The following is a 15,192-nucleotide window of genomic DNA, read 5'->3' on the forward strand; positions in this document are numbered from 1 at the left end:
GTTTTTAGCTTCTCGACTTCATCTACACACGAATGGTGAGGGTCCAGGAGTTTGTTTCTTGTGAATGACCTACAGACAACTGGCTAGCCTGGTAAAAATCTCATATCAGAGCAGGTTGACCAGGTGATTTGACAAGGGAAGGAAAGGATAAGATTAGTTAGGGTTGGCCATTTGCCCAGACAATTGACCTCAATATCTCTAAGAGCTGGAACACAAAGTTGATGTCTTGCTCATGAAATAATCCAAGTTGACTCCAGTCTTGGGGGATGGGAGTATATGAGTTCCATTCTACACAGTCATTAGGTATTCAGACCAATAGAGGTTCTGCCTTCTTAAACACCTGACTTCCCACATCACTGTGGGCATTTGCATCCACCTGTTGGTAAGGGAAGGAGCATGGAGGAGTGCCACATGAGTGGCTTTTACAGGGGAGGCCTGAAAGGGGCTCACATCAATTCTGCAATTTTATATTTGCTAGAACACAGTTACATGGCAGTAGCTAACAGTAAGGCAAGCTGTAAAGTGTAGTTTATGGAAGGGCCAACTCTTCCCAATGGCACTGTACTACAGAAGGGAGCATAAATGTTTGGTGGCCAGCCAGCCACCTCTGCCCACAAAGTGGGGCTATTCTGGGAAACTCCAAGTCTTCTTGTAGGACAAGAAAATAATGATAACACTTGAGTGCACATAGCAATATGCCAGACACAATATTGCCTGGCCTTTTCCTAACTGTTCTGTGACTCAGCCAAATGTGAAGATGAAAATTTGGATAGTGAAAATTATTAACCCTTCTGTGCATTACTGGGAAAAATCTGTGAAATGTTAATCTCTAGAATATCTTTAAAGATACAATAGGGGCCGGGCATGGTGGCTCACGCCTGTAATCCTAGTACTTTGGGAGGCTGAGACGGGCAGATTACCTGAGGTCAGGAGTTCAAGACCAGCCTGGCCAACATGGTGAAACCCCGTCTCTGCTAAAAATATAAAAATTAGCTGGGTATGGTGGCACACGCCTGTAATCCCAGCTACCTGGGAGGCTGAGGCAGAACTGCTTGCGTCTGAGAGACGGAGGTGGCAGTGAGCCGAGATCATGCCACTGCACTCCAGCCTGGCTGACAGAGTGAGACTGTGTCTCAAAACAACAACAACAAAAAGATACAATGGGAGTTCTACTTCTACCTAGGATGTAGAAAGCAGACAAGAACACCTTTTCCACCCTAGAAATAAGACAAACACAGATAAAATACAAACTCATAATTTTTCTTGAATCCATCAGATTGTTAAGGCCATAGGGCAACTAGGTAGCTTGGAATCCAAGGTCTCTCTAAGAATACAGGGTGCGAGCTCTGGCTCACCTTTGGCAGAACACAGGAAGAAGAGGTGCTGGTTGGCATTGAAAAAGTAGGAAAGACTTGCTAAAATTTCTAACAAATTGCAGAAGTCTGACTGTGAACTAGTGTGACAGTACAGGTTTGTCTGGGAGCCACAGACAGAAAAACAGTTCACACTTACAAGATCTTCTTCACAGATTTCCATTTGGTGCTCATGAGAAAGACTGGGTGAGGGTGGGGAACCAGAGGGAGTCTTCCTTGGTGGTGCAGGCCTGGAGGAGGGGAGTGCAGTTGCTGAGGGAAAGTCACAAAGCCCTCCTTAGATACTTTCTCAAGTAACAAAAGCCTCTAGCCTTGGGGGAAGAAGCAGAAACTCTGTATATCTCCAAGACTAGATGAAAACTCATTACAGCTAGAGAAAGGGAAAACAAAACCTTGTCATTATTGGAGGAGCAAGGAACAGTCCTGGGCTCAGGATCCTACATCATTACTATTAGAAGTCTCCTACCCACTGGGCAGGTGCAGGGAAGTCCCATAGAAGATTTGCCAAAGATGCAAGGCAGTTTGGCTGCCATGAAATGGAGAAGTAGGATCACATAGGAACAAAACGACTGAGCTTGCAATACAGGGTAACAAGCAATAGCAGTCCACTCCTTGGGAAGATAGATCCCTTTTGTGGTGCTACAACACAGGAAAGGCTGAAAGCTGGGGGAAGAGCAGCAACATTGAGAAAATCTCAGTCAGGAGCAGTGGCTCATGCCTGTAAACCCAGAACTTTGGGAGGCTGAGGTGGCGGGTTACTTGAAGTCGGGAATTCAAGACTAGCCTGGCCAACATGGTGAAACCTCACCTCTATTAAAATTATAAAAATTAGCCCAGGGTGGTGGCGCATGCCTGTAATCCCAGCTATTTGGGAGGCTGAGGCATGAGAATCACTTGAACCCAGGAGACAGAGGTTGCAGTGAGCTGAGATTGTACCACTGCATACCAGCCTGGGCAACAGAGCAAGACTCTGTCTCAAAAAAAAAAAAAAAAAAAAAAAAAGAGAGAGAGAGAGAGAGAGAAAAGCTCTTTGACACCCAAGCAGCAACAAAACCTGCTCAACTGCTAACTAGATAAACTCAACCCCTATACAAATAGCCTAGCAGAAGAGACAGGCTCATTGCTGATCATATATACTGTTTATTTCAGCCTCTGTTGTCCTACAAACAATGTCTGGTATTCGGTCAAAAATAATAAGACAATAAGATAAGGAAAAGCAACCGACTGTCATGAGATAAAGCGATCAAGAGAACCAAACTCAGAGATGATTCAGATGTTGGAACTATCAGACAAGCCATTTGAAATAACCATTAGTAATATGTTAAAGGCTCCAAATGGAGAAGGCAGACAATGTGCATGAACCAATATGGAATTTCAGCAGAGAGATGAAAACTGTAAGAAAACATATATTGGAAACACTGGAAATAAAGCAAGATGGGAACAAAGATAAACATTTCTTACATATGACACCAAATAAAAACCCACTGAGACATCACTACATACCTAACAGAATGTTTAAACTTAAAAAGACCAGCTTCGGAACCACATGATGACCAGGATGTGAAGTACTGGAACCATCATATATTGCTAATGAAAATATGAAATAATATAGCCACTTTAGAATATAGTTGGTAAGTTTTTTTCATAAAGCTAAATATACAATATGATCTAGCCATCCTCTCTTAACCATTTACCAAAGAGAAATAAAAACCTATTTTCAACCAAAAACCTGTACGTGACTATTTATAGTGACTATTCATAACCTCCAAATGCTAGAAACAACCCAATTGTCTTTCAGCTGGTGAATGGATGAAGTGTAGTACATCTATGCAATGGAGTACTACTCAGCAGTAAAAGCATGAGCTGCTGGACATGCAGCAACTTGGATAAATCTCTAATATATTATGCTAAATGAGAGGAAAAAGACTAGAAGAGCTATATAATGATCTAATTTTTAGGACCTTCTAGAAAAGGCCAGACTATAAAGAGAGAAAATAGATCAGAGCTTGCTAAGAACTGACGGAGAGGTTTTGACTAAAAAAAATGAATTTTGGGGGTGATGGAAGTGTTCTATATCTTGAATGTAGTGGTAGCTGTACAACTTTATGTTTTTGTCCAAACTCATAGAACTGTACATTTAGAAAGGTGATTTTTAAAATATATAAACATATACTTCACAAAAATAATAAACAAACACATAAAAAGACATAATAAATAAAGACAGGGACTCTGGCTTCCTGACTTTTTCAATCCTCTATTATATTGCCTTACAAGAAGATGATGCTTATCGTCTTGTATTTTGGCCCAGAATATCCTCTATCCTTTCCTAGGGCCTTCCCCATGAGTCCTTGCCTTATCAACCTAAATGGAATCACTCCAGAAAACACAAACTCACTCAACGTATTCTGTTTGCTAAAACAAATCCTATAAGCCTAGAATATACTACATTACATTTGATTTAAAATGTATATAACATCAAAGAAAAATTACTCTGAATACTATATTAAAAGACCTAACTTTTTCTAAAATATATCTTATAGATCTCAATTTTTGTGAGCCACATCAAATCAATCTCTGATATTTCAGTAACATGCATATTTTTACATCTACATGAGAATGAAAATTGTACCGAAATAAGGTTTCATTTTTTAATGGAAGTTTTTTACTTTGCCTTCCTTTCACAGTCTTGGATTTGCCCAGTTTAGGATGCAAAAGGGCAGTGAGAACATCTCTTCATTTCACTCGCTTCATTATTTCCTTCCATGAGTCTAGAATTCTACCTGTCTCGAACTAACCTGTTAACTAAAACTAAAGACTGATTTCTCTTTTTTGAAAATACCATTTCAAATGGAATTTTTATGATTACAAATTTTACATTCTTATATTCAAATTTTTTATCAAATTACATTCTATGTGACAAATTCCTGGTTTCTTTTACTTTTCCATTATGGACCATCTCAAAAAAAGATCAGCAGATTTCATTTACCCTTCCCCAGGAAAAGCAGGACATTCCTCTCTTTAATCTGGTAGCTCACGGCTCTATTGGAATAATACTCTTTTTATAAAACAAACGTTTTGTAATGTTTTCCTTTGCTATCTTAAAATAAAGTATCTTACACATTACAGGATGTCTAACACCCTTAGCCCCCACCTACTAGAGGCCAGTGAGCTCCATCAATCATTGTGACAACCAAAAAAATTCCCTCACAGAGCTCTGGGTTGTCCTTGGGTAGGAGGAGAGTGGAACCACCACCATCAAGAACTACCAATTTAGGGCATATTTCCTTAATGGCAAAGCAATGTTCTACTTCAAAATACTAATATGCTTGGACTAAGGAAAAATTTATTCGGGAGGTGAGGCAGGAGAATCGCTTGAACCCAGGAGGCAGTGAGCCGACATTACACCACTGCACTCCAGCCTGGGCAACAGAGTAAGACTCTGTCTCAAAAGAAGAAAAAAAGAAAATTAGGCCAACATAATCAGGTATTTTAGTAACAAGTATTTTAGCCAAGTATATAGTTTAAGTAACAGGTTTAATAGGAAGCATACTAACTAAAGGTGGTTTATTAGTTATCCGTTGCTACACAATCAATTACCCCAACATTTAGCAGTTTAAAACAACAAGCATTTATTATTCCACTGTTTCTGAGGGTCAGGAATCTGGGAGCAGTTTAGCCCCATTGTTCCGGGCTCAAGGTCATCCATGAGGTTGCAGTCAAGCCAGGCTGCAGCCATCTCAAGATCCATCTGGAGCTTGAGGCTCTGTTTCACTCACATGCACACAAGTTTAGTTCAGCCATAACATGGGCCTCTCACAACATGGTTTCCCCTAGAGTGAACAATGAGAGAAAAGCTGTAAGCAGTTCTTTGATAATGTAGTCTTGGATATGAGATACCATCATTTCTGCCATATTCCATTGGCCAACCCTGGTACGATGTAGGAGGGACTCCACAGGCTGTGAATATCAGGAAGTGGGGATCACTGGGTGCCATCTTGGAGGCTGTTTACCCCAAGTAGGAATCTCTACATTTTTAAATAAACACAAGTACTCCAATCCACATTCAGGTTTTAATTTTATTGGATTGTAAGGGATTATTTCACAGAACTGAGAGAAACAGAAAACATTGATGAAGTTTTGTTCCAATTAAATATAAACTGTTTCTTAGCAACATGAAAATATCATTTTAGTGATCTGAGGCTCAGAATCACAGTTTTTCAATGTCTATTTTTACCTCTGTATTTTAGATGTATTTAACTGCTGAATGTGAATAAAATTCCATTTAGCAATAGCACAGGTAGAAGTAAATCTGAAAAACAATATTTGAACAAATACACATATATTAATTCTAGCAATAAGAAAATAAATTATTAAGCCAGAAAATTGGGCCAACTTAGGCCTGGCGTGGTGGCTCACTCCTGTAATCTCAGCAGTTTGGGAGGCTGAGGCAGGCGTATCACCTGAGGTCAGGAGTTTGAGACCAACCTGGCCAACATGGTGAAACCCCATCTCTATGAAAAATACAAAAATTAGCCAGGCGTGGTGGCATGTGCCTGTAATCCCAGCTATTCAGGAGGTGAGGCAGGAGAATCGCTTGAACCCAGGAGGCAGTGAGCCGAGATTATACCACTGCACTCCCGCCTGGGCAACAGAGCAAGACTCTGTCTCAAAAAAAGAAAAAAAGAAAATTAGGCCAACTTACTCAGGTGTTTTAGTCACAAGTATTTTAGCCAAGTATATAGAAATGGTACAGGCTGAGAAATATGAAGGTGAATGTGTAGTCCAAGTAAACACTTAAAAAAATCAAAACCCTATTTCTGACATAGTTTTGCCATCATATTATTAATGAGTATGCCTTCTACATATCCATCTTGATAACATTTTCAAAATCTCAAAGGCAGGACATCAACTTTGCTCATTTTTGCTAATGGATTAAAGTTTCTGAAAAACATATAAATCCTTTATAAATTTGTGGCAATTTTTCAAAGGAGGATAAAAATCATTATAATCTAATGAAATGTTCTCTGGTTCCCTAAGAATTATTAATCACAATTATGAAACTCCAGATTGTGACCTGTTTATTAAATACCTTAGGAAAACAGCATGATAGTTTTATTTATTTCATTTCTAGATCACTAAAAAGAATGCTTATTTGAACTCTGGCCCTTCAAAGTATCTTAAAACAAAATTTAACATTAAGAAGACTATGACCTTGTTTGAATGTTTCCATTACATTTTGATTCTTATTATACTACTTTCCGGGGAGGCAGTTCGCACGTAACAATTTTCATTTTTTTCCTTGTGGACATAAACTTTCACTCAAAGGTGGAAAGGTATTAAAAGCACTCGTCTCCTATCATGTGTTCTTTGCCTGTGTCCTACCCGGCTGTTCACTGTTCATTCTGTGAGGCTGCATTCCCATGAGGAGGGCAGCTGTTACATAATGACTCAAGCTTCTGTGAAGGTCTCTCACAGAACAGCCTGATGAACCTGCTAGGCAGGCTTTGTGTTGCTGGGCTTTCTAAAAAATTTAAGTAAACTTGAAATATATAGTGGTGGGCCTCAGAAGTCTCCACCGTGGTCTTCAATCTGGGATTTGTGTGGGAGCCTTCTAAAGGGTATGTAATCTTGGATGGTTTTAAGGGACTCACTTTGCAGAGCCTCAACTTCCACAGGCTTAAATCTGAGCTGTCTGAGAACTTGGGCAAGGCATAGTGCTCCGTCTCTTCCCAGTTCCTCATTCCCAATCACCTTGACCCAACTTCTTAAAGTAAAGGCAAACCTCTCACCCATCAGGAATCCTGCTATGGGGTCTTGCCCTGGGGTGTCAGTGCCTACAGGGAAGCTGCCTTGATCAAAACAATGGTTTGTGTCTCCGCTGAGTGATTTCAAGAAAAAAGGGATACAAATTCCCCCAGTTATTCCTGCTGGTCAACATTATATTTTCAAGTATCCAGAACATATATTAGAAGTGAGTTAGTGTTGTATATTTTCTTGCATATTTATTCAGACTCATAGGGAAATTCTGTAAATAACTATTCCATAAAGATACTTATAGAAAATCTATATTCATTTTTCATTTGGGTGCATTTTCTGTTTACTCTTATTGGTCAGTTTTTACCAGTTTATTCTATCCTACAGTGTACTTATTTAGAGGTATAGTAGCTGAACAAAATTGGATTGTGGATTCTACTATAAATAGTCATTAATACAACTTTTATAAGCCATACATGTAAAAATAGCCAATAATTTCTTTTCGCTGTCAATTTCCATAGTATCCAGTCACATTCTAGCAATAAGTAATACATATCTATTGACATATAACCTAATTTAAAAAGGAAAAAAGCTCCATTCGTCTCATTAAGATATATAGTTCCAGTAACATTTTACTTGTTATCTCTATTATCAAATTTAATAATACATTTATTTTATATTTAATTGTATATTAATAACTGTGATAACAAAATCTAGAAGAAAATTTTACCACTCAGCTTTATCAATAAAGAAAACATACATTTTAAATTTCAACATAGACATATTTTTGATACAGAAAAGTATGGTAATATAATTAATTCTAAAAAAACTTTCAAATATAAAGAAAAAATTTTGTGGGTAAAGTAAAATGGAAATACGAGGTCAAGGGGAAACAGGAACAATGTAAATTTTCCTAATGTTGGAAGAGAAGTTGTTCACATATTTTTTAACTTAAGATGGAGCATATAAAACTGTTCTGGTATTTAGATTATATTGTATACATTGAAAAGAGTGATGTCATAGGTTTTTGTTAAAAAGTGTCAATATTTATATCTTTTGTTACTATTTAAATTTATGAGAAAAATTTCAGATGTTAACATAAAAATGTGTGAGAAGGCACATTGTTTTCCAAAACTATTTTAAGGAGTATGCTAACAAAAAAAATACTACTCTAATGACGTGAAATAAATTAGTGGTACCAGTGTTTTGTTCCCAGATCTACTGTAAAATGAGGCATTTATTTCCATTACTTCATCTGTCATCTTTTCTCCAAATATAAAATGGGCATAATAACTTTCCTTGTGGCCAGAGGTGTCTGTGCAACTCTTGAGAGGGAAAAACTTGTGTAATAGTAATGGCAGCAGTGACCCATCTGGAGAGGCTGCCGAAAAGACACCGGCTGCAGCCAGGGCTGTGCACTCCATGGAGCGGGGAGCCGGGAACAGACGGGATCCACACCCGCTTCCCAGCCGAAGGGGCAGGAACCTTGCCCTCCAGGACACAGTTGCAGTCACCCAGCTGCAGGACCTGAGCATCCCTGCGCTTTTGGGGTCCCAGGAAGCCCCCCTGTCCGCACAGGCACGGAAGTGCCCGCCCGCATTGCCTGGCCTCTCCCTGCTCCCAGCACCCGCTCCAATTTCAGAGCAAAGTTGTGGCCAAGCCCAGGTGCTGTCACAACCGGGCTGGGTGTGCACATGCTCCAGGGCAGTGCTGACACACCAGCCCCCTGCCTCCTCGGCCCCCTCCAGACTTTGGGCACCTTGGCCACTGTGGGCAGCTCAGCACGGGCCTGCAGGCACCCCTTGGCTCGAACAGCCTGGGCGCCATGAACAGTGGCAGGAGGCAGACAGGCTCCTGGGCAGAAAGGAGCGAGTCCCCCATAGAACCCCGCCTGAAGCCTGGGGACCAGGCTGCCAGTTCCACGGACTGGAGTAAAAACTTACGGTACTTTTTCCAAGTCCACCCATGGCTGCCCATGGACCAATCAGCACATACCTCCTCCTCTCTGATGCCCATAAAAACCCTGGACTTGGATAGATGACAGCAGGACCTCCCCGTAAAGCGGAGCTACCCACCATGAGTCTCCTCTCCGCTGAGATCTGTACACTCCTCTGTACAACCTACCAGTGGTTAGGAGCTACCCACTCCAGGTACTCCAGGTCTCCTCTCCACTGAGGACTGCAGAGACATCAGAAGGACCTGCCTGCAGATAGGAGCTACCCACTCCAGGTCTCCTCTGTGCTGATGGCTACAGAGACATTCGGACAGCCTGCCTGTGGAAAGGAGCTACCCACTTCGGGTCTCCTGAGAGCTGTACTGCTGCTCAATAAAGCACTTCTTCACCTTGCTCACCCTGCAGTTATCTACGTACTTCATTCTTCCTGGATGTGGGACAGGATGTGGGACAAGAACTTGGGACCTGCTGAATGCTGGGACTGAAAGAGCTGTAACACAAACAGGGCTGAAACATGCCCTCCGCCCCTGCTTGCCACATTGTGGGCAACAAGAAGGAGAGAAGAGCTGCAGCTCTTTGGGAAGTCCAGACCCAGGAGTTCCCCAAGCCAGGGCTGTGACACCCTATTTGGTGCTCTGTGGTTCCTGGCATCTCCAAGCTTCAGGTGCCACTGCATTCCCTGGTGTCCACAGTAGAAGCCGTTTTGCAGTACTCCTGGTCCAGCCACAGCCTAGCAGGAAGCCAGCGCTCATGCTGGCACCTGGAACTGCCCACCCCACTACAGTTAGCATGCCTGGCTGTGTGCAGTGGCTGGACCCCATGCTCACTCACACACCCCTCACCGCCCTGTGCCTGGCTTGCCCTTGGCAGCCATGGGATCTGAGCCAGTAGCAAAAGCCAAGTGAAACCTGCCAGGCCAAGTGAGCAGAGCAAGCCCAGCGGCCCAAGCAAAACTCGGGCAAAGGTGCCAACAGCCACAGAGGTTTCCGGCTGGCAAAGTGACAACCTAAGGATCCCATGACAACAGTAATAGTAAGCCACATTATATGTTAAATTACTTGTGAACTATTGCAAATTAGAAATGAAAGTACTCACTTATCTTGTTCTTTTTATATTTACTAGAATTTATTATAGGGGAAACTGAAAACCCATGGGTTCTAACAAAACAGACAATTCAGAATCTTAGAGGTTTAAGACAATAGTTTCTAACTTAGTCTTTTAAACCTCTAACCTTAACAACCTTAATATGACTCTATACACAAATGTAAATATATGTACATTATATATGTAAATATATGTACTAATATATATATAACATCTTTTAACAACAAAAATATGAGACAGATAAGAACATATTCCTAAATGTTCTATAATCCGCCCCTCCTTTTGAGCAAAAGGAACTCTTTTTTTTTTTTTTTTTTTTGAGATAGGGTCTCACTCTGTTGCCCTGGCTGAAGTGCAATGGTGCAATGACAGCTCACTGCAGCCTCAGCCTTTCAGACTCAAGCGATCCTCTCACCTCATCCTCCCGCGTAGCTGGGACTAGAGGCCTGCACCACCACGCCTGGCTAGTTTTTTAATTTTTATGTAGAGAAAGCATTTCACTATGTTGCCCAGACTAGTCTCGAGTTCCTGGACTCAAGGGATTGACCAGCCTCTGCCTCCCAAAGTTCTGGGATTACAGATGTAAGCCGCTGCACCCAGCCATAGACAGATGCCTTGACAGCCTTCTATAAATGTACAGATGCACAATTTGCCTGCATCCAAATTCCTGTTCTCATTACCATGTGATAACTTTGGTTGCTTCCATTAAGGAATGGAAATATATTAGTTTATTCACACATTTAACAATTATTTATTAAGCATTTCCTGTGGACCTAAACTGTTTGTGCTAAACTGCTGGGCAAAAAAAAAATGTTACTTTATTTGGAAATGTAAACTGTGAGGGTGGAAGGTAGGGACAGAGTGGAAGAGGAGATTAATGCACTATGTTGGAACTAAAATAGTTTGGAAGCAGATATGAAAGTTCTGGAAAGACACTGACATACTATGGCTTTTTCTATTGGTCACAAGAGACATCTTTATGTCACTATTAATGCTAAACATTTCCAGGAGTAATTGTCCAGGCAGTGAGGACAATTGCTGGAATGGAACAAGAGAAGAAAATATCAGGGGAAATTTGGCATAGTCAAAATTCCAATCTAGGCTTAAAGAGGATGCTCTCTGAGCTCTCATTTACAACCTAGGAAAAATTTTAGTTTTGCAGTGAAAGTTGGCATAGCCACCAGTTGGACTAAATAACTTCCAATGTCCTTTCCAATAATAGGCTTGTATCAGGTTACACTCAGAGCACAGAATCACATTAAGAGAATTTAGTTACATGATGTAATTGCTTAGTGGCATGAGAGCCTTCTCCACAATGTGGATATAATGACTCACTCCACTGAGAATTAGAGTATCCCTGCTTTTGGATGGGAATGCTTTGCTTCCTCTAGGGTGGCAGTGAAGGGGTAGAGCTAAAAAGAATAAAAGGTTGAGAACTACCTATCTGTATCTTGACAGTCTGACAATTTCACTGATGTCTGGTACCTCCAGCAGAGGGCAGGCCGGTACAGAGAAAAGAAGGAAAACATGAATTTCTTAATTTCCTTTAGAGCCGGTCCTTGTTTTGCCCAGTAGTGCAGGGCCATAAAAAGGACCGTGCATACCTAAACCATGCAAAGCAATCTTCATAACTTTCCTGACCTTTAATAATTGTTGTCAAAACATTAAAGCTCTGTCCATTATACATGTATGAGGAAATGAAAAAATACTAAAACTAGCATGTTATTTAGTACATTGTAATTTAAAATATAAGAAACATTGAGAATGAAACTTTTATTTCTTTGTAAAAAATATATTAAGAGTACTTTGAGTAAAGCTTGCAGCCTTCTTGTTGAAGAACTCATGGTAGGAAACACGCATCTTTCATATGTCTCAGGTGATTGTCATACTCCTTTCTGAATTTGGATCAGCTTCTAACACGTTACCCCTTGCATTTTGGATGTGGTGAAGTATCTCCAAGAGTGCCTTTACCGTGAAGTTTTTTCCAGCATCGCTTCCTCTGGCACACCTTCATCCATTTCCTCACAACCACTGTCCTCACTTATGTCATGAGTTCACCCGCACTAAGTTCCCCTGACTGCATATCCAGAATCCCTCCAGTGGGAGCAGGGTCAACATTCCCAGGGTCAGCCATTTCCTCTATAACTTCATTATCTTCCCTTCAAATTTCATTTGCAGTACTGTCACTTTTTTTTTTCTTTGCTGCAATTTCGTCTTTGTTGACAAACTGTCTTTCTCAGTTATCCATTTTTGTAAAATGTCATGTGGGTTTATCACTGAGTGATAAGAAGACCATACTACCATTGCTGTCCATCACTGAATTGAGTAACATGCACTGCACCCATCAGGAACAGATTGGAAGAAGTGATGTGATCAGTTGCTGATCATTGATGCATGTCTGTTATTTACATAGTGACTTGTGAACTAAGAGCTAGCAGCAAAGTTGGCACTTTATGCAATTGCTCAGTTAATATGCCATGGTAACTGAAATTTGAATTGTGCTGTTGGGTGACTGCTGTTATTTAACTGAACAGTGGTAACGGAAATTGGTACACAATGTAACCAGGTAAGCAAGGACTACCTGTATTTTCCACATCCACCCTCACAAAGAATGTATGAAAAGTTTGCTGAAATTAAGCAAGAATTAGCTTCAAAACTGACAGCAAACTTATTTGGGATGAGCGTTGCCTTTCCTTTTCTCTAACAGAACTAACTTTATTTCTTTTTTCAACAAAACACATTGATGGGTCATTTGGTAGGTGGACTCACTTAGCACTCAGGGATGACTTTGATGAAATACAAGAATCTATAGTTCTCTGAATAAGAAAAATCAGATGTTTGAGTTTCTGAAATAGTGAGGGGCTGAGACACTGAGAGGAGCTGAAATAGCTGAAAGCAAGTTGTGAGGAGAGATGGTCCCAGAAGTCAACGAGACGCTGGGACCCCAGGAGAAAAGATGGCTTAGGGTGGTGGCAGTAGTAGATGTATTGTTGTATCCATCCACTGTTTTTTAAATACCCTTAACTACTTTCCAATTAATTTTTATTTTGTGACATCATTAGACCTGCAAAGGTTTAAAAACATAGTGCTAAATGACTATTAAAAAAAAAGAGAGAGAGAGAGAGAGAGAGAGAGAAACAACAAATCTCTTTCTCAGCTGTCTTTTTGTCTCATCTCTAACTGCGGATATCAATTACAGGTTGAGCATCACTAGCCCGAAAATCCAAAGTGCAAAATGTTCCAAAATCTGAAACTTGCTGAACACCAACATGACGCCACAGATGGAAAGTTTCATACCTGACCTCATGCGATGGGTCCCAGTCAAAACACAGGTGGACAACACTAGTTTATTCAACATTCCCAAGGGAAAAATGAAATTACCTTCAGCCTATATGTATGAGGTGAATATGAAACATAAATAAATTTTTAGACTTGGGCCCCATTCCTAAGATTTTTCATATTATATATATGTACAAATACTTCAAAACCAAAAAAATCTGAAGTCCAAAACACTTCTGACCCCAAGCCTTTCAGATAAGGAATACTCAACCTGTATCAATTATTTTGGCTGTTTTTCTCAGGATTTATTTCCATATTTCCCAATGATATATGTATACTGCTATTTCTTAATTTATCTTTTTTGTCATTATTTAGTGAGAAACTATTAAAATAGTTGATGATTTAACTCTCTTAAACCAAGCCACACATGTACTCACTTCTCTTGCTACTGTCCTCCCCCTACATTTAAAGCAATTATATTATTATAACAATTTAAATATCAACAAAAACAATTTTTTTTCCTTAGAGTTACTAACAACCATAGTTTTAATTTAATTATCCATCACTAAATCCTGTTGGTAATTTTTCTTTTTTTTCTTTTTTTTCCACTCTGTGGTCCAGGCTGGACTACAGTGGCACAATTATTGCTCACAGCAGCCTCTATCACCCAGGCTCAGGTGATCCTCCCACCTGAGCCTCCCGAATAGCTGGGACTACAGGTGCACTATGCCCAGCTAATTTTTGTAGAGACAGGGTTTCACCATGTTTCCCAGGCTGGTTTTGAACTCCTGGACTCAAGCAATCTGCTCACCTCAACCTCTAAAAGTGCTGAGATACAGGTGTTAGCCACCATGCCCGGCTGGCCATTTTTCTAAATGTTTTTATCCTCCATGTATTCCCCACTCCCTATGCACTCTGTTTCGCTCCTCCACAGTTCTTATATACTGGTTGGAGAATTATCATAGTTAGTATAATGTGGATGAGTAAATTCCATTTTTCTGTGGAAACTTTAGAACTTTAAGCAAACAGATTTCTATTTTCTAACAAATGAAGATTCCCACAACAAATGTGCGGTCCACAGTTGTAAGACAATAGTTTTCAGAAAATAACTATTAACACACAATTCTCAAGACTTTTGTTTCTGGGAGGATGGAGTAGATATACTTTTCCCTATTCCTCCCACTGTGTATAACCCAAAACCTTGAACATTATATATAAAACGAACATAAGATTCTGAAAGGTGGAGTGAAGAAGCCAGACTGGCCAGGGACCTCAGGACCCAGGGAATGACACAGCTGTGAGTTCCCGGGTTTTGCTTTAGTCTTATATATCCCAGACCTGGAGCTGTCGAAGCTGGCAGCCTGGAAGCACCAAGGAGTCCTGTGTAGACAATAAATGCCCAACAAACCTCTGCTCTGTAGCCAGAGGACTAGGAAAGGGGTACCCTGGCAAATCAGAAAACTTTCAGACGATACCCACTCTAGCCTACTCAAACATCCTAGACAAACTGTGGTCCCGCTCCCGCCCATGCCAGCACAAGTCTGCTGGGGAGCCTAGACTTCCAACCACATCAGGCTGTAATGACAAAGTGCCCTCAGCCTTCCTCCCACTCCCAGGGTGGAATCTGAGGAGACCAAATAGGGATCAGGACTTTCATCCCTGACAGGTGATAAGGAAGTCCCTGCACCCTGTGGTGGCAGTGGAGACCATGTAGGGAACCCAGACTTG

At 40.7% G+C, this 15,192-nt stretch overlaps 1 protein-coding gene across 1 annotated transcript in view; it reads right to left on the minus strand.

The window, feature by feature from the left end:
* MAP3K20 (mitogen-activated protein kinase kinase kinase 20) overlaps positions 1-15,192 on the minus strand; it is a 763,073-nt gene that overhangs the window by 540,746 nt on the left and 207,135 nt on the right. The gene's annotated exons all lie outside the window — the stretch shown is intronic.

Source organism: Macaca thibetana, chromosome 12 (genome assembly GCF_024542745.1).
Source record: "Macaca thibetana thibetana isolate TM-01 chromosome 12, ASM2454274v1, whole genome shotgun sequence".
In the NCBI taxonomy this organism is placed as follows: Eukaryota; Metazoa; Chordata; class Mammalia; order Primates; family Cercopithecidae; genus Macaca; species Macaca thibetana.